At 37.1% G+C, this 20902-nt stretch overlaps 2 pseudogenes; one reads left to right on the forward strand and one right to left on the reverse strand.

The window, feature by feature from the left end:
- Window positions 1–331: 331 nt before the first annotated feature.
- On the reverse strand, window positions 332–19749 carry LOC123925030 (annotated as a pseudogene).
- On the forward strand, window positions 8658–10752 carry LOC123925029 (annotated as a pseudogene).
- Window positions 19750–20902: the final 1153 nt, after the last annotated feature.

The raw sequence follows: 20902 nt of genomic DNA on the forward strand, positions 1-20902 counted from the left end.
CATAAGAAGAACAGACAGAAGCTAGACTTCCTGAGGTGAATCCTCTTGCGGTCACCCAGGCTGTGATACAGCGGGTAAATTTGTACCTTCTTTTCCTTGGCCCACAAATGGAAATAAGAGGAATTGTTCTTGTCTCATAGGGTGACTCTAAGGATGGTGGGTTTAACATTTACAATCAGTCTTTGTCGTAAGTAAGAGACTCCTCTGTTAATTTTAAGAGTTTTTACTCTAGAGAGAATCCAGTGTTACCTTCCAGGACCTTCTATGATCTGAAAACTTGGTTTAGTCCTCTCATATGTACCATCATAGTAGTTTATATTTCCCTTTCATATTTTTTTGTCTTACTGTCAAAGTTTTATTTAGTCATTTTTATTTACAACTGAAACTTGGGGAACTCAGAGTTAACATCCTTGCCTGTGAGCTTCTTATAGACACCAGAAAAATTTTCAACCTTGTGCTCCCTGTTGTTCTGCTGTGCTTTATCCAAATGGACCTTGATGAGCCGGCTACCATCCAGTTTCACACGGATTCTCTTGCCCACAATTTCACTTGGGAAAAACAAGTCCTCCAGGATCGCGGCATGCACAGCTGTCTAAGTGCAGCTCCTGGGACGCTTTTGCTTATTCTCCTCTGAGTGATAAAGACAGTGTGCTTCCCATTGAACTTTTTCTCCAATTCACGGACTTGCCAGACTTGGATTTTCTGGAAAGATTTCAGTTGAGGAACGGGAACAAAGATGATAATAGTTTTCCAAACACCGCCAACTTCAGTTTCCTTGGATGCCGTGATACTCAGCTCCCTTACCTGGGCTCTGAGGTTGGAGCTCATCTCCAACTCCAGCAGAGCCTGGGAGATGCCAGACTCGAACTTGTCTGGCTTCTCACCATTGGGCTTCACGATCTTCCACCTCGAACTGAACATGGCCTTCTGCTTGGTGAGAGCGCTGGCCTAGGAAGAGCACTTTTTTTTTTTTTTTTGGTCTTATAAGTTTTTACGTATCATTTACTCCTCAGTAGAGTATCAACTCCAGTACAGCAGAGATGTTATTTGTTGCTTGTTACTTAATGGCTAACATAGTGTGTGACATAGTTAAAAGAAAAAAAAAAGTTGTTCAATGAATGATGGAAGAAAGATCCATAGTTCAGATTATGCCTGATATACTAAAGTGGCTGAAATAATACTTAGCAGACACTCAATTAAACCGAATTATGTAATCTCTAGGCCACCCAGGCAAAAGATCAAAAACCTACCGAACGCTTCCATGAGGATTACACAATGTGTTTGTTGTAGTCATGAATGTAATAGAACTGGAGCATAGTGTTGCCAGAACAGAGCTTGAGAGTGTACATAGAGAGTGGGTTCGGGATAATTCTCATTTCTTTCCTGTGCCACCTCAAAATTCTGGAAGGATACTAAAAGATTTCCCAGTTTGGACACCCAATATAGGGGAAGGGTATTGATGGATTTGCAAGGTCATGGCAATTCTGTATTTCTGGAGGTCCTCACCCTTTAGATTAAAATGAAAAAAATTGTTTTTTGACTTTTTTGGACAATATACACAAGTAGCATACATACATATATGCATTTTTATGTCAGAATATATTTCCAAAAAGTTGTTTAAGTTAACATACAATAAAGTTGACTATTTTTATTTATTTTTTTATATTTATTTGACAGATGGAGATCACAAGTAGGCAGAGAAGCAGGCAGAGAGAGAGGAGGAAGCAGGCTCCCTGCTGAGCAGAGAGCCCGATGTGGGGCTCGATCTCAGGACCCTGGGATCATGACCTGAGCTGAAGGCAGAGGCTTTAACCCACTAAGCCAAGCAGGCACCCCAACTATTTTTAGTATATAGGTCTATGAATTGAACACATATATATTCATTTAACCACCACTATAATCAGTATGGAGAATAGTCTGTCATCCAAAATACTCTTTCATGCTGTCCACTTGTATTGACAGTGATATGTAACTAGAGTTTTATCTTTTTTATTATTCCACATAAATGGAATCATAGAATATGTGACCCTTAGAGTCTACAATCCATAAAATCCAAAATTGTTGCCTGAATCAGTAATTTACTCTCTTTATTGCTAAGAATTGCTTTGAATAGATTTGTCACTGTTTGTTTATTCTCCCACTGAAGACAGTTTAGGTTGTTTCCAGTGTTGAGTAATGATGAAAAAATAATTGTAGTGAATCTTTTTAGTACCACATATTCTTCTAGTTGAAGGAATATAGTGACAGGGCGGAAAAGTTTTAAAGCCCATTATTCTTAAAGTCTACTGAGAAGTTAATTATATTCAAAAAATTTCAAAAATCATAAAATCAAATGTGTGGCTTGAAGTTTTTTCTGGATGCCTAAGATTTTATTCCAGTGTATTTGAAGAATGTAACCACAGGTTGAATTGAGACTACTGAGACGTTCACTGTTCCTTAGTCTGAATTATGACTGTATGCTAGTAAAACAGACAAAAAAGGGATACCTGGGTGGCATAGTCGGTTAAGTGTCCAACTCTTGATTTTGACTCAGGTGGTAATCTCAGAGTCATGAGGTCATGAGGTCCAGCCCGCCTCCACTCTGCGCTCAGCACAGAAGCTGCTTAGGACTCTCTCTCCCTCTACCCTTCCCAGTAAAAGAAATAAATAAATCCTTAAAAAAACATACAACAGAGTTTGTATTTAAGATTATATTATACTGGGGGCACCTGAGTGGCTCAGTGGGTCAGGCCTCTGCCTTCGACTCAGGTCATGATCTCAAGGTCCTGGGATGGAACCCTGGATCTTGCTCTCTGCTCCGCAGGGAACCTGCTTCCCCTCTTTCTGCCTGCCTCTCTGCCTACTTGTGACATCTCTCTGTCAAATAAATATATAAAATCTTTTAAAAAAATATTATATTATACTGAACTGATAAATCATTGAACATTATATCAAAAACCAGTGATGTACTCTCTCTTGGCCAATTAATTTTGAATAAATTAAACAAACAAACAAATAAAATTATATAGAGAGATTTTGCTTTGTTTTGTTCTGTTTTAAGATTATTGAGCATAATCCATCAGAATTTCAGAGGGCCCAGGGAACATGTGTTTTATTTACACCCTCCTAAGGGATTCTGATGAACACTTAAGGTTAAGATTGACTGCTCTGAATTTTTGAAATTGAAACCAGAACAATATTGGACAATACCTTACTTCAAAGAAGATGATACAACATAGTTGATTAGTTTCCATATGTCATGTCATTGTAACCTGATTCTTGGTTAACTTTGAACTATTTCCTTTAAATATTGAAAATAAGACTATTACCTAGATGCCAGAGTTTTCATTATTGACCCCCCCCAAAAAAAAGTTATCGGTAATTCATAGTCTAATATGAAAGGCTTGTTAAAGTTGATACTGAGAGAGACTGTCCTATTTAAATATATATGACAGCTGTGACTCAGTGTGGATCCCACAGTAAAATTGGAAGTAATGCACTGAGGACTTCTTTGGCCCCAAAGGGAAGGTAGGTAGTGGATCAGTGCCAGCCCTCTTTTAGCACTTGCTGTTTTACAAGAGTCAAGCATACTTCCAATGCTCAATCATCTCTCCTAGATTTCCTTTTCCCTATAATTCTGATTCTCATACCAAACTGAGAAACTAAATCTAGTACATCAGGCCACATCTTTCAGTACTTCACTGTCAAATGTGTCCTGTCTGTGCAATTCCCCTCACTTACTTAAATCAAAGTATACACACGTGGCTCCTGTTGCAGTTAAAAAAATCTCTCCAGAAAAATTGACCTGTTTTCTTTCTTTTTTACATGGCGATACAAGTTGTGCTATTTAATCTCTATCTGTTTCACAAGAAATAAGTATATACTTAGACTGACATATCTGGTCCATCCAGTAGAACGGCCAGAAAGGAATGACAGAGGTTGGTTACCTGAGGTATTAGAATCAGTTCACAAAAGAAATAAAGTAACAAGAATGAGTTTTATCATGATTTAAAGAATTGCTTCTTCCCTAAATAACAATATTTGTGGCTCAAACAGGATCACAGATGACTGGTTGGTAGGTAGGAAATTCGTAGTTCTAAATTGGTACTATTTCCACTGAGCGATTTTTTTTTCTCTTTTTTTTTTAAGAGAGAGAGAGAGAGGGCACAAGCATGGAGAAGAGCAGGCGGAGGGAGAGGGAGGAGCAGACTCCCCACCGAGCAGGGAGCCTGATATGGGACTCGATCCCACAATACTAGGACCATGACCTGAGCTGAAGGCAGACGCTCAACCAACTGAGCCACCCAGGTGCCCCTGAGCGATTTTGATGTAAAAAAAAAAACCAGTGGCTGTGATAGAAGATAAAACAACAGGAGAAAACCAAAACAAAACCTTCGAATGGCTTTTATGTAACAAAATTGCTTCAGGGGCACCTGGGTGCCTCAGTGGGTTAAGCCTTTACCTTCTGCTCAGGTCATGATCTTAGGGTCCTGGGATCAAGCTTCCCCCTCTGCCTCTCTGCCTACTTGTGATCTCTCTCGCTCTCTCTGTCAAATAAATAAAAGAAATCTTAAAAGAAAAAAAAACTGCTTTTACTTACAAACACATGCCTACTGGTCTGAAATGGTTAATTCAGCTCATGGAAAAAGTTTCTTATTTCCATTCTTTCTTTTTTAAGTCTATGGATTTATTAAGAGTATTATCAGTGACTTTCTTAGGATAAATTCATTTTACAAAATGGCTTAGTATCTGTTCCCTTCATTCATGACTATGAGGTTAAGTAGGGATAAAGACAGACATATTATTCACATGTTTTTAAAACCCTGAAATTTGAAGTTTAAGAAGAATGGGCCAATATGTTCCCTGGCTTATTGGAGAAGTAGTTATATAATTCTTTTTTGCAGAATGCTTGACATTCTACCTGAGCGTGGTAAGTTCGTAAATGTTCTTCCTTTAAAAGGGGGAAAACGTCAAGTTTATACTGTCAAGGTTAAGGAAAGTGAATTCCTTTTACTTTCGGTCATAAGCTTCTTAAACAGGCTTTTAATTTGAGTTTCTTACAAAAGATTATCTGAGCTACTGGGAATTCTTTCTAAAAGACTTACTTATGTACTCAATTAGTGAAGAAGAGTTCCATCCTCTTTCTGGCTTACAGTTCAATGAGCCTTTCTTTCTCTGGCTTTGTTTTCATAAATGCCTAACCAGGTTAAAATGTAAAAGTGCATTTGTTAATGACATTCACTATTGCCATTTATATTTAAATAGTGCTAGACAATTATGACATGATTTAGTTATTTCTTTTGAATATTAATTTTTCACAATGCTTGAATGCTTGTCCCATCCAAAGCTTCAAGTTTAGTTTAAAATTTTTTATAATGCAAATGCAGTTACACATTTAAAATCCCACTATCATAAACATAACTATTAGTTCCACTTTAAATGCCAAAAAGAGATGGAGCTTTAACAAGCTCTTTCAAACAATTTCATTCTAATATGAACAAAAAACTAAGAAGAGAGAGATGTGCTCCTAAATACATTTTATATTCTTTTTACAGAGGACTTTCTTTCCTCTTTTTCTTCTTTTTTTTTTTTTCCACTTCTTTCCTCCTAAGTTTGTAGGAATTTAGCTTCATTGAGGCAGGTGGAAGAATGAGGCTTCCCTTTGGGCACGCTGAGCACTAGGAAGACCATTTCTCTTTACCACATCTGGGCAACCTAGATGTCTAATTAAATAAATGGCCAAACAGGTGCTTGTTAGTTTGGCATTTTTATGATATAAACAAGAAAAAGAACTTGTTGTTTTAAGCATATTTGAACAGTTATAACTGTATTTTTATCTTCTGAGCCAAAAAAAAATGTTACAGGAAATGTTATAAAATGTCGAAGTAAACATTCACAAGACAGGAGGTTCTAGACTAAGAACATAATAAGCCAGGAACCGATAACCAGACCGAACATACCACACAAGCATTACTTACCCATTGAATCATGTTGCACATGTGTGACGTTTCTATTCTGATAAAGCAAATAACTACCTTTTGAGTTTTTAAGTTTGTAGGGAAGTGTGGAGAATGTTCACTAAACATAGAGTAAGAATATGTTTGGATGGCTTTGATTGTTTTTGCTACTGAGTAGGTAAAGATTATAATAGGATCCTATTTTGGCTTACAGTTGTGTACCTTTAAATTTCATTCATATGTTTTTTTTTTCCTATGAACTGATCAATCACTCTCTGTGTTTCACTGTGTTTAGTATCATTATTATCTCATATCCCATTTTACAAATAAGGAAACAAGTCTAAGTGATGTGCTTAGGGTCACAGGAACATTAAATAATGGAGCCAGGGTTTAAAACAAAGCATTTTGGCTTAGACCGTGTTGTCATTCAAGACACTATGTATTTAAACATCCTTGGAAAGACTTTGATGTGTACACTAATTTAAATATTTAAGGCCCAATGCAGAGTGAACTAGTGGGCTTTGAAATCTTGCACTAGGATAATCTCTTATAATGAGGTTGATATTATGCTTCCTCCTATGAGATGCTTTTGATTATATTTGCTACATACCTTAGAGAAAGTTTACTATTGCAAAGAAGTAATAAAATATTATAAAAGAAGTTCTCATAATTCCTTAAGTCCTATTTTATTTAATACCAATTTACAGGTGTTCTTTCTACAACACTTTTCTTAGTTAAGCATTGAGTGTTCATTGTGTAGAAAGAAGTTGAATTATCTATACTAGTTATTTGAAGTTCTTGGAAAATTAAACACTGTGTACTCATTACAAGGTATGGATACATCAGGGTGTAGTTATTTTAACTGTAAGAGGGAATTTTGAGATCTAAATCAAGTCTCTGGAGGAACATCTTGTAACTTTGGTCCTACTTTATATAATCATCAGCCCTGCCTTTTAACCCATACCTCATGTTTTCTAAAAATAGCACTAGCTCAGCAGAGATCCACATTTGGGTATACTACCAACAGTAAACTCATTTGAGGGCTTTGTGGGCATTTATGTATCTTTGCTCTGCTAATTTTAATAACCAGGCATCCATTCTTAGCAGAAGAAAGTAACTATCTAAAGAGAGTCCAGAGATATAAAATATTCCAGCTACATAAAATATTCCAGCTAGCCATTATGGCAGGAATATTAAACTTTCCAGCTTCCTTTAAGAAACGGAGATTAAGGGGCGCCTGGGTGGCTCAGTGGGTTGGAGCCTCTGCCATCGGGCTCAGGTCATGATCCCAGGGTCCTGGGATGGAGCCCTGCATTGGGCTCTCTGCCCAGCAGGAAGCCTGCTCCCCCCGCCCCCGCCTGCCTCTCTGCCTACTTCTAATCTCTGTCAAATAAATAAATAAAAACTTAAAAAAAAGAAAAGGAGATTAAAGTGCAATGCAAATCCTCAAAGAAGTAAGAAATGCTGATTTGTGATGTTCTCAAAGAGGAATTCCATCTTCTCTGTGATTTCCTTGTATGAAAAGAATAATTGGTGCATCCCAAATTAAGGATTTTCTGTGAAGTGAGTTTCTATGGATTCCAGCCAAATATATCAGCACATTAGAAAATCAGAGTTGCAGAAATCTCTCTCAGAATATCTCACATGTGTCTTGGGGCTAGGTCTAAGATAAAACTCCTGAGCCTTCAGAAAGTCACCTTTTTACCCAGAAGCCAAGTGGAAGCCAAGTATCATCTCTTATGTCAAATATACTGTAGACATACTAGACTATTTACGATTAGAATAAAGGACGGCTACAGATGTCTCTATCCCAGTCTCTGAAGAAATCATACTTCCAAAGCCCGTTCTATAGAAGTATAGGGTAATTGAAAGGAAACCTTGGCAGAATATGATAGATATATTCCTGTACCTCTGAGTGTTCATCTGTAGCTCTTTCTGTCATGATGAATGGTCTTAAGTACATTCCATCTCAGTGCTAGTGAAATAGAATCAATATTGCAAATTTGAAACTAACCATTTCAGGATATGGGGAAGACCACTGCACAAATGGTTGCATTTTATTAAATGAGAGTATTCAGTAAAACTCCATACTACAAATGCAAAATGCAAATGGTTGCATTTTATTAAATGAGAGTATTCAGTAAAATCCATACTGTTTTAGCTTATTCCTAGGAAAAGTTAATGTCTGCATGTTGAGACTATCTCTTTATTCTTACTACTTTTCTCCATATTGTTTATTCACACCATTAACACCTAAAATACAATTTATTCCTAGATATGAGAAATAACCAAGTACATCCATTTGGCCCTCCATATATTTTTATTGCTTCTATTTCTGTATCTGTAAATATATCTCTAGACAAATGCAACTGGTTATAACTATATTCTGCATGTTTCCTGTTTCTTTTAACCTAATCAAAATATTCATATTTTTTCAATAAACCTATATAATTTTCTTAAATTTTTGAATTATTAAAGTTTGTAAATGAACTTCTGACCTTTTTTACACACTGTTTGGCATTTGCATTTTTTATCTTGCTCTAAATCTCTGAGAAAATCTTTAATGTCTTCTTTTCCCCGAGTATACTAATAGTTATCATGCCTATTCTGCTTATACCGAAGAGTCCCCTTTCCTGTTTTTAAATTGTTCCTCAAATACTTAACATGGATTCTTTCATCAAATATTACTCCCATTAAAAATAAACATAGAACGGTCGCTCGCCCTGGAAGAAGCGGAAGAAGATGGCACTCACCAGCTTTTTACCTGCACCTACTCAGCTATCTCAGGACCAGCTTGAGGCTGAAGAAAAGGCAAGATCCCAGAGATCACGACAGACCTCACTGGTGTCCTCCCGAAGAGAACTTCCCCCATATGGGTACCGGAAGGGCTAGATACCTCAGTTATTAGAGGATTTTGGAGATGGAGGTGCTTTTCCAGAGATCCATGTGGCCCAGTATCCACTGGATATGGGGCAAAAGAAAAAAAATGTCAAATGCACTGGCCATTCAAGTGGATGCTGAAGGAAAAATTAAATATGATGCAATTGCTCGGCAAGGACAGTCAAAAGACAAGGTCATTTATAGCAAGTATACTGACCTGGTTCCCAAGGAAGTCATGAATGCAGATGACCCAGACCTGCAAAGACCTGATGAAGAAGCCATTAAAGAGATAACAGAAAAGACAAGGGTAGCCTTAGAAAAATCTGTATCACAGAAGGTTGCTGCCGCCATGCCAGTTCGAGCTGCTGATAAACTGGCTCCAGCTCAGTATATTCGATATACACCATCTCAACAAGGAGTGGCTTTCAATTCTGGAGCTAAACAGAGAGTTATTTGGATGGTGGAAATGCAGAAAGACCCAATGGAGCCTCCAAGGTTCAAGATCATTAAGAAGATCCCCTGAGGACCACCTTCTCCTCCTGCACCTGTCATGCATTCTCCTAGCCGAAAGATGACTGTGAAGGAGCAACAAGAGTGGAAGATTCCTCCTTGTATTTCAAACTGGAAAAATGCAAAAGGGTATGCAATTCTATTAGACAAACGTCTAGCTGCTGATGGAAGAGGCCTTCAGACAGTTCACATCAATGAGAACTTTGCCAAGCTGGCCGAAGCCCTCTATATTGCTGATCGGAAGGCTCGTGAAGTTGTAGAAATGCGTGCTCAAGTAGAGAGAAAGATGGCTCAAAAAGAAAAGGAGAAACATGAAGAGAAACTTAGAGAAATGGCCCAGAAAGCCAGAGAGAGAAGAGCTGGGATCAAAACCCATGTGGAAAAAGAGGATGGGGAGGCACGTGAGAGGGATGAAATCCGGCACGACAGGCAAAAAGAGAGACAGCATGACAGGAATCTTTCCAGGGCAGCTCCTGATAAGAGAGAAATGAAAATCGAGATATCAGTGAAGTCATTGCTCTTGGTGTACCCAATCCTCAAACATCCAATGAAGTTCAGTATGACCAAAGGCTTTTCAACCAATCCAAGGGTATGGACAGTAGTTTTGCAGGTGGAGAAGATGAAATTTACAACATTTATGATCAAGCCTGGAGAGGTGGCAAAGATATGGCCCAGAATATTTATAGGCCCAGTAAAAATCTGGACAAGGACATGTATGGTGATGACCTAGAAGCCAGAATAAAGACCAACAGATTTGTTCCCGATGAGTTTTCTGGTTCAGACCGCAGACAAAGAGGCCGAGAAGGACCAGTTCAGTTTGAGGAAGATCCTTTTGGTTTGGACAAGTTTTTGGAAGAAGCCAAACAGCATGGTGACTCTAAAAGACTGTCAGATAGCAGCCACCCCAAGGAACATGAGCATGAAGGCAAGAAGAGGAGAAAAGAGTAGACACACCTCTCTTCAAAGTCAATGAACTTTTTATCCATAACCCTAATGATGCAAGTCAGATGGGGAAACACTTTGTACATGGCCAGGATAAAAACCAAATCTGGGTATCAGACCCCAGCACTACTTTTTATTACGGGAGTGGGGGAGAGGGGGAAAATTCTTTGAACTATTTAGTTTTTTTTAAAGAGTGGGTTGTGTTTGTGCTTCTCCTACCTTTTGGCATTTATAGAACATACTGCCCCACACATGAAATTAAGACCACTTCCTTTTTGTGACATTAGTACTTTGGGGTTAATATTTTGTGTAAGAATGACTGCTAATGAATAAAGTTGCCCCAACCACAGTGAGTAGAAGGATGTTCATATACTGGAACTGTCCTGCCAAATGACATTTGCCCCTACTACGTTTTATTTTAATTTGGAGTGGGGAAATTAAGCTCTTGCTTGGTGCAACTATTTGTTTCAAATAAAACATTTAGACAAAAAAAAAAACATAGAACAACTAAATGTATCTTGAGATTTGTGCTCACTACCATGCCCACTGGAAAATTTAGGCTGCCCATCACCAACTGTGGGTAGCATTCACACAGAGGAACCATCTCCTGAGCTCCTAGGTATTCCTATCCTTTATTAGGGTATGCCTTGATTTGTCACATGGCTTAGAGTCAAGGTCTTCTGTTTTAAAACAATGTCTCTTTTATTTGTTTGTTTATTTTTAAAAGATTTTATTTATTTATTTGACAGAGAGATCACAATTAGGCAGAGAGGCAGGCAGAGAGAGAAGGAGAAGCAGGTTCCCTTCTGAGCAGAAAGCCTGATGTGGGGCTCAATCCCAGGACCCTGAGATCATGACCTGAGCCGAAGGCAGATGCTTAACTCGCTGAACCACTCAGGTGCCCCAATGTCTCTTCTATTTTTAAACAGTAGGGAAATGAACACAGATTATAGCATAGATACAATTATTAAAATATCCAAAATGAAAGAAGAAACAAGCATAAAGGAATAGCTACTTTTAGTAAAGACATTATTAGCCATAGGAGAAAAAAAAATCTAATTAAGAAAATAACAGTAGTTGAGCTCCAGAAAGCAGGAAATTGTTGAAAACTACTGCACTAAACTAATAACTTCAAACCATTCTATTTACCATTTATCATCTTAATTCTTTTCTTGCTAAGATATTTTATTGCTGATTATCCTAAATGATTTTCAGAATAAGCATATGGCCCATGTCATAATTGAAGTCAACAAACATTAAGATCTGTTTAAAAATAATTATATGCCAGCAAACTTACATGACATTTACGTGACATTTAGTTACTTGTTAAATATAGGATTCTAATTAGAATCTAGTTAGACGTATTTGTTTAAAGAAAGGAATATGTTTTGGTTTTGCTATGTTTCTTTTAGTTCTTAAGGGATTTTATGCTTTGTCTTCTGCTTTTAAGTCCTAATAAAAGAGTTTCAAGGGGGGGGGGGAATCTTCATTTATCTTTGTCTCTCTACCTCTGTATTATATATACACTTACATACAGTTACTATATATACACACAACACACACATATGCATATATATGAACCTGAATAAAAATAACTTTTAACATTACTATCTTTGGAAATGTTTGTATTTTTTACTTGATTTTTTTTTAATCATGTGAGAAAAGCACCTTCTAGGGGATATCATTATACATGCTTTGTATTTATTGAGGTTGGATTTTTTCTATGAGCTGGATTAGCAATAATAAAGAAGGAGGGTATTGAAAAGGAGAAAACTATATGAAAAAATGATATTTTAAACTGTTTCATGTATCTAAATTACCTAGACAGTCTTTTATCTGATGGGATATTTCTGTTGTGTTTAAGGAGAGAGTTATTTCTTGAGTCATTTACTGTATTATATTAAATAGATGATAAAAATATAGTAGGTTAACAATATATTAGATTAAACTTTAATATAGGTCATTATACTTTTTTTTCTCAGCATAATCCCATAAATGCTGCTTTACCCATTTCTAGTTACTCTCTTTTGGTTACTTGTAAACTTGTATCCTGTTAGCCTTCTAGAATGCTAATAATTTTATTGTCAAAATGAGTGATCCTGACAACTTAAACTTTGAGCTTTCAGTAAATTATAGCCTGCAAAGAGAATAGAAACACGTTATCACATTTTGTCTTAAACTACAGATGACTTTGACAACAATCTTTCAGTGTAAGTATTCAGGAAACCTGGTAAAATATGCCATCAATTTTGATGCAAATTACGCTCAGACATCTTGGTGATATGGTAAGTATATGGTAGATGATTAATCATGCTAAATAAAAGTAGATGTATTGATGTGGAAAACAATTTTTAATTTTTACTTCTCTGAGCTATTAGGTTTACATTTTTATCTAGCTCTAGATCTTGAGGATCATGAATGGCATGTTAAGGCATGAAGCACATGTCAGTGTTATGTGCTAATAATCAGAATAGTATAAACACGATTTATACTGGCTAGGCAATTCAGCATTTCTCTACCACATTATCTAGTGATCCCAGAAATATCCCTAAGTTCTTTCAGACTCATGAATTAAGGTAGAGGTCAGATTTAATTTTGTGAATTTCTTTTTTTGTCTATAATTTTATGATGGTGATAAATATGTCTCTAAAATATTGGGATATGGTAATTTTCTGAATTACAATAGGAAGGGTACTCTATTGCAGATGCCTGAGAAATGTGTCTAGGCATGTAGCCAAAATGTTTTTCTGTATACTTAAGATTTCTTTACATTCTATTACTGAAGTTGAAAAATACATATAAATAGTATATTCTGTTAATAGTGGATCATTGTTTTATATTTATATAAAATAGTTTTTAAAGTTTTAAAGAACCTAAAAATTTCAAAATATTGCACAGAAATCTTGGAGTACAACTTATGATCCAAGAAGACATGCAAGAAATATTCTGTCATTTTAAACATCTGGTACATCATCAGTTATCAAATTAAATAGTGAGACTCTATTAATTGATAAGCATCTAAATGGTTAGTTTTCCTGGCATTTTTTATAAGATTTTTTTTAAGATTTCATTTTTTTATTTGAGAAAGAGAAAGAATGGGAAAGAGAGAGAGAGAATGAGAAGGGGGAGGATCAGAGGGAGAAGTAGACTCCCTGCTGAGCAGGGAGCCTGATGCAGGACTTAATCCTGGGACTCCAGGGTCATGACCTGAGCCTACGGCAGTGGTTTAGCCAACTGAGCTACCCAGGCGCCCTTATAAGATTTTTAAAAATACAGTGTCTCAGGGGCGCCTGGGTGGCTCAGTGGATTTAGCCGCTGCCTTCGGCTCAGGTCATGATCTCAGGGTCCTGGGATCAAGCCCCGCATCGGGCTCTCTGCTCCGTAGGGAGCCTGCTTCCTCCTCTCTCTCTGCTTGCCTCTCGCCTACTTGTGATCTCTCTCTCTGTCAAATAAATAAAATAAAATCTTTAAAAAAAAAATACAGTGTCTCCTTGACCCTGAGCTAAGTCTTTTTGTTATTTCTAAGGTAAGAGAATTCTGATTTCTATTGCCAGCAACTGGGTGGGTCACTGTTCTATTACGTGTTACTGAAGATCATAGTAAGACAATCGTATTTCTGGAACATTTAAGAATTTAGAAAGGAGAGATGATCCCCTTTCTCATGTGATTTATAAACAATAATGAAAGAGTAAAAAGCATACTAAATGATTAAAGAATAATGAAGATAATATACAAGATAATGGGATATATGTCATTTCTTATTAATTATATATATTAATCTACAGGCTTTAGTATTAATGAAAGTTTGCTTTTATTGGCAGTAAATAACTGTTAGCAGGATTGCTGGATATAATGGTAATTACAGGCAGACCTTTTCCATGTGCGTCACTTCCTTGCACTTTGCAGATACTGCATTTTTTACATTGAAGGTTTGTGGCAATCCTGCATCAAGTAAGTCTGTCAGTGCCATTTGTCCAGGTGTTTGGGGCTCCACAAACTGTATCCATATAAGACAGCAACTTGGGCAAATGTTGTGTGTGTTCTAACTCTCGCACCAACCAAGCATTCCCTCATCTCTTTCCCTCTCCTCAGGCCTCCCTATCCCCCACAGTGCTGAAATTTGGGGCACTTGGGTGGTTCAGTTGGTTAAGCATTTGACTCTTGGGTTCAGCTCAGGCCATAATCTCAGGGCCATGGGATCAGGCCCTACATGTGGCTTGTGCTCAGCATGGAGTCTATCTGAACTTCTCTCCCCTTTCCTCTCCCTCTGTCCCTGCACTCTCTCTCCATCTCTCTCTCTCAAATAAACAAATAAATAAAACATTTCAAAAAAATCCTAAATTAATAGAAATGATTAAGTTTAGTAAAGAAGACCTTCCAAAAGTGAGAAAGGCCAAGAGCTGAGCTTCTTACAACAGTTAGCCAACGTTGCAAATGCAAAGAAAGAGTTCTTAAAGGACATTAAAAGTGCTACTTCACTGAACACACCCATGATGAGCACGAAACAGACTTACCGCTGATGTGGACAAAGTTTTAGTGGTCTGGATAGAAGTCAAAGCAGCCACAACATTTCCTAAAACCAAAGCCTACTCTGGAATAAGGTCCTAAGTCTCTTTAATTCTGTGAAGGCGGAGAGAGGTGAGACACCTGCAGAAGAGTTTGAAGCTAACAGAGCTTGGTTCATGAGATGCTCAGGAAGAAGCCGTCTCCAAAACGTAAAAATGCAAGGTGAAGCAGCAAGTGCTGATGTAGAAACGGCAGCAAGTTACCCACATCTAGCCAAGATCATTAATGAAGGTGGCTACAGGAAACAACAGATGGTCAATGTAAATAAAGTGGCCTTTTTTGGGAAGAAGATGCCATTTAGTGATTTCATAGCTAGAGAGGAGAAGTCAGTGCCTGGCTTCAGAGCTTCAATGGACAGCAGCTAATGCAGCTGGTGACTTTAAGGTGAAGCCAGTGCTCACTTACCTCTCCCAAAATTCTAGTGCCCTTAAGAATTGCTAAATCTACAAGAATTATGCTTGTGCTCTGTAAATGGAATGACAAAGCCTGGATGACAGTACATCTGCTAACAATGAGATTACTGAATATTTTAAGTCCACTGTTGAGAATTACTGCTCAGGGAAAAAAACAAAAAAACAAACAAAAACTTCTTTGAAAATATTACTGCTTTTTGACGATGCATTAGATCACCCAAGAGCTCTGATGAAGATGTACAGTGAGGTAAGTGTCTCCCTGTCTGCTAATACAACATCCACACTGTAGCCCATGTGGATCAAGAACTAATCTTGACTTAAATTCTTATTATTTAAGAAATACATTTTGGGGGCACCTGGGTGGCTCAGTGGGTTAAAGCCTCTGCCTTTGGCTAAGGTCATGATCTCAGGGTCCTGGGATCGAGCCCCGCATCGGGCTCTCTGCTCCGCGGGGAGCCTGCTTCCTCCTCTCTCTCTGCCTGCCTCTCTGCCTAGTTGTGATTTCTCTCTGTCAAATAAATAAAATAAAAAAAAAAAGAAATACATTTTGTAAGGCTACACCTGCCATAGATAGTGATTCCTGTGACAGATCTGTTCTGGGCAAACTAAATGGAAAACTTTCTGGAAAGGATTCACCATTCTAGATGCCTTGAGAACATTCATGATTCATAAGAAGAGGTCAAAATATCAATGTGAACAGGAGTGTGGAAGAAATTCCAACCTTCATGGGTGACTGTATGGGTTTCAGTGAAGGAAGTAATGCAGATATGGTGGAAATAGCAAGAGAACTAGAATTAGAAGTGGAGACTAAAGATGTGACTGAATTGCTACAATCTCATGATAAATCTTCAATGGATGAGTAAGTGATTTCTTGAGATGGAATCTACTCCTGGTAAAGATCCTGTGAAGACCATTGATAGCAAAGGATTTAGAATATTACATAAACTTAGTTGATAAAGCAATGGCAGAGTTTGAGAAGATTGACTCCAATTTTGGAAGTTCTATTGTGGGAAAAATGCTATAAAACATCATCACGTGGGACAGAGAAATTGTGAAAGAAAGAGTCAATTGATGTGCAAACTTCAATTTTGTCTTAAAGAAACTGCCACAGCCAACCCAGCCTTTAATAACCACCATCCTGATCGGTCACCAGTCATCAGCATCAAGACAAGACCCTCCATCAGCCAAAAGATGAGGACTTGCTAAAAGCTTGGGTGATGCTTAACATTTTTTTTTAAACCAATAAGGTATTTTTAAAATAAAGGTATGTGCATTGTTTTGTAGACATAACGCTCTTGCACAATTACTAGATTGCAGTATAGTTTAAACATAACTGTTTTATGTATTGGGGAACCGAAAGAATTTATTTGACTGCCTCATTGCAATATTTGCTTTATTGCAGTGTCTGAATCCAAACTCCCAATGTCTCTGAGGTATGCCGGCATTTGTTTGACTTCACTGGAAATTACAAATATGTTTTCTGTAGTATCATTTTCAAATCCCACCTCCCTCCAAAAAATTATCAGTTAGAAATACATTTACTGTGTATCTGTGTCAGAACTTGATATTGTCAGTTTTGTTCATTAGTGTTTTTTTTTCCCAATTCAACTGGTATACCATGGTTGTAATTTGCATTTTTCTAATGATTAGTAATATTGAGCATCTCTTTATTTTATTTAATTTAGTTAGCCAGCCAATAGTACCTCATTAGTTTCAGATGTAGATTTCAGTGACTGATCAGTTGCATATAACACCTGGTGCAATGAGCATCTCTTGGTGTGTTTGTCATCTTTCACACCCTTTTGGTGAAATATCTGTTCATATTTTCTGTACATTCAGCTTTCATTTGCTTATTCATCCTGTATCCTTAAACATTACTCAACTTACCTTTTAGTTCTAGAAGCATTCATTTTTTCTTTATTCTCTTACTGCACCAGCAAAGACACCAAGTGTGATGTTCCACAGCAGTGAATAGTATAGGACTTTTTAGCCTTGTTCCTCATCTTAAGGAGAATTTTTTGAATTGTTATGTTAATATTAGCTGAGGCTTCTTTTTTTTTTTGTGAATACTCTTTATCAGGGGGAGGAAAGTCCCTTGTATAACTAGTTTGCTTAAAGTTTTTATCAGGAGTCAGTGATAAATTATACTAAATATGGAGATTAGCTGCTATTTCCTAGAGTAAATACCAAGTCTCTGAGTCACTCTCCCCAGCCATGTGCCATCTCACTCTGTGAGAGGTCATTTCCCACATTCAGCTGCTGAGATCTATCTCACAGTATTTAGCCATGCATGCACTGACTGGAGAGATGGGTTCAACAAGAGATAGAAGGCAATACTTAAATATATATACATATCTTCAGCTCAGATACCTTTCCTGCATTTGAGAGCCATATTTTCAAGAGATTAAGAGATATTTTAAAGTATTTAATAGATATATTAAGTTTTAAAGCTAAGTCAATAACTAAATGCATTATTTCACCCTTACTCAGTACCTTCTGTCCTGATTCAACATTGCAGTCAAGGTTACCCCATCTACTCATCCTTAGGAGTTTAGAAACCTTGTCAGCCATATCCCCTAATAAAATTTGTACCTAGGTTTTATCTGTCTCCTATTCTGGAACCATGAAACAGTGTACCAATGAGTTTTCTTGATGCTCTATCTAGATCCATCTTTATCTCTTTCTTTTTCAAGTTCATATAGTCTTGACCAATGCATCTCTCCTCCAAATTTCTTAACTTTCTAATCCATCTACCAAGTATTTCTCTATGAAAACTATTTGAGGGGCACCTGGGTGGCTCAGTGGGTTAAAGCCTCTGCCTTCGGCTCGGGTCATGATCCCAGGGTCCTGGGATCGAGCCCCACATCAGGCTCTCTGCTCCGCAGGGAGCCTGCTTCCTCCTCTCTCTCTGCCTGCCTCTCTGCCTAGTTGTGATTTCTCTCTGTCAAATAAATAAAATATTAAAAAAAAAAAAGAAAGAAAACTATTTGAAATCTATGACAGTATTTAAAGTGATTAATACTTCCCCCTTGACTAAAGTGTCTTCTTGGACAAGAAGATGTCCAAGATCTTCTGTACTGTGCTACCTTAGTAAAAATATTTCTTCGGTTTTCCTTTTGAGCCTCTCATTGCTCATCACTACCCTGGCTACATTTCAGTTAAACAGAACCCTTGCCTGTTTTTAGATGTACTGCATGCTCTGTTGTCTCAATGCTTTTGAAAAATTCTGTTTCCTCCTTTTCAGATTCCTGTGCTCCTACACAGTGTTCAAGACGTAGACCAAATGCCCTCTTCTCACCTAGGAGTGTAATGGATTTGCTCAGGGAAATTTTATCCATCTTCTATTGCATCAGGAGGATTTTATACCCACATTTATTAAAATATTTCATGTATCTTGTTTGTTTGTTTGTTTTAAATATTTTATTTATTTGACAGAGAGAGAGACAGCAAGAGAGGGAACATAAGCAGGGGGAGTTGGAGAGGGAGAAGTAGGCTTCCTGCTGAGCAGGGAGCCTGATGAGCAGCTTGATACCAGGACCCTGGGATCATGACCAGAGCTGAAGGCAGATGCTTAACAACTGAGCCACCCAAGTGGCCCTCATTTATTGTTTTATATATTGATATTATATATATTGTATTATATCAATATTACATATTGAGATCTATAGGTCTCCTTTCATTATATTTTTTCTAAAGATTTTTATTTATTTATTTGACAGACAGAGATCACAAGCAGGCAGAGAGACAGGCAGAGAGAGGAGGAAGCAGGCTCCCTGCTGAGCAGAGAGCCCGATGCGGGGCTTGATCCAGGACCCTGGGATCATGAGCTGAGCCGAAGGCAGAGACTTTAACCCACTGAGCCACCCAGATGCCCCCTTTCATTATGTTTTTATAATATTTCTGTTTTCAGCTTCTAGCAACTGCTCCACACATAGCAATTTCTTAGTTACCTAAACCAATTGGGACTGGTATGACATATCAAATAGAACTTGGTTCTATAATCTTGCACAGGGCTTAAGCCTAGCTGTATTTGTTATTGTTTTCTTCTTATGATGACACCATCTCATTCTAACTGCTAATCTATAGCCATTTTGTTTTTCATTAGAGCTTGGAACTCTATAATTATAGCTTAATAAAAGATACTAATCTGCATTTATTGATGATCTTCCTTAAAAATAATTCCTTCAGGTCTTAACTTTGACATGTAGGTTATATTATTATTTTATTTTATAAACATTGACATGGGAGTAGCATATCTTTAAAGCATTGTTTATGGTCATTTATGAATAAATCAGCTATTTTCCATTATTACATATTTCTTCTAACATGATATATATGGAGCTATGCAATTTTAACATATTTGATATTCCAAAAATGAATCTGAAAAGAATATTTTACATCAAAGATTATACCTTTCCCACAAAGCTAAAAGTTAAATAACATTTACTCCTCAGTATTCTTGAATGCTTATTAAATGTCATGAACTTTGAGAGACACTGATACTTGTTTTCATAATGAAAGGGAAGATGTACAATAAAGAAATAATTATGATAAGAGATAATGATTATTATAATCTTGAATGATGTTTATTTTATTTCAGGCACTATTAACTCATTTAATACAATAAACTGTGAGTGATCTGTTTTGAGTTAGATTAGGAATTCATTGTTTTAAGGGACAGCTAATATGGCAGAAACAGTTTTATTCATTCTTTTATTCCTAGTGCCTGGAAAAAGTTATTTTTATTTTTTTTAAAGATTTTAGTTATTTGACACAGAAAGAGAGATCACAAGTAGGCAGAGAGGCAGGCAGAGGGAGAGGGGGAAGCAGGTTCCCCCCTGAGTAAAAAGCCCGATGCGAGGTTGATACCAGGACTCTGAGATCATGACCTAAGCTAAAGGCAGAGGCTCAACCCACTGAGTCACCGAGGTGCCCCTGGAAGAAGTTCTTGGCTAATACCTAAGTCTCAATGAATAAATATGTGGGAAGTTTAAATTTAATTGTACTATATATGCTGTTTACCCAAGCTTTTGTACTGATAACCAGATGACTTCTTTCTTGTTAGAAATCAGTGTGACTCATGGATAAAATAAAATAAAAATCAACATAATGAACTTTTATGATTAATTGCTAACATGAATGTTTTATTCAACATATTTTTAAAGTACAATACAGATTTGAGAAAAAATTCTGGGACATCTTACATACCCAGGATATATTTGTAGATTTTAAAATTCTTAGCTTACATTATGTAGCTGTAAGTTTAGTTAACATGTAGTTAAATGACAGATGTAAAGATTTTAAGAATAAATATCTGTCTTTAGAATTACTCTAATTTTGCCTGTATTGGTAAGTGCTCTGTGGATGTATGTTTAACATGAAAGTGTTACCTTCTGTTCTTTAAGCGTTCTTCTGTTCTTTTTTTTTTTTCCATTTTAATTTATTTTTTCAGCGTAACAGTATTCATTCTTTTTGCACAACACCCAGTGCTCCATGCAAAACGTGCCCTCCCCATTACCCACCACCTGTTCCCCCAACCTCCCACCCCTGACCCTTCAAAACCCTCAGGTTGCCCCAACCTCCCATCCCTGACCCTTCAAAACCCTCAGGTTGTTTTTCAGAGTCCATAGTCTCTTATGGTTCACCTCCCCTCCC

Source organism: Meles meles, chromosome 14 (genome assembly GCF_922984935.1).
Source record: "Meles meles chromosome 14, mMelMel3.1 paternal haplotype, whole genome shotgun sequence".
Taxonomy (NCBI): Eukaryota; Metazoa; Chordata; class Mammalia; order Carnivora; family Mustelidae; genus Meles; species Meles meles.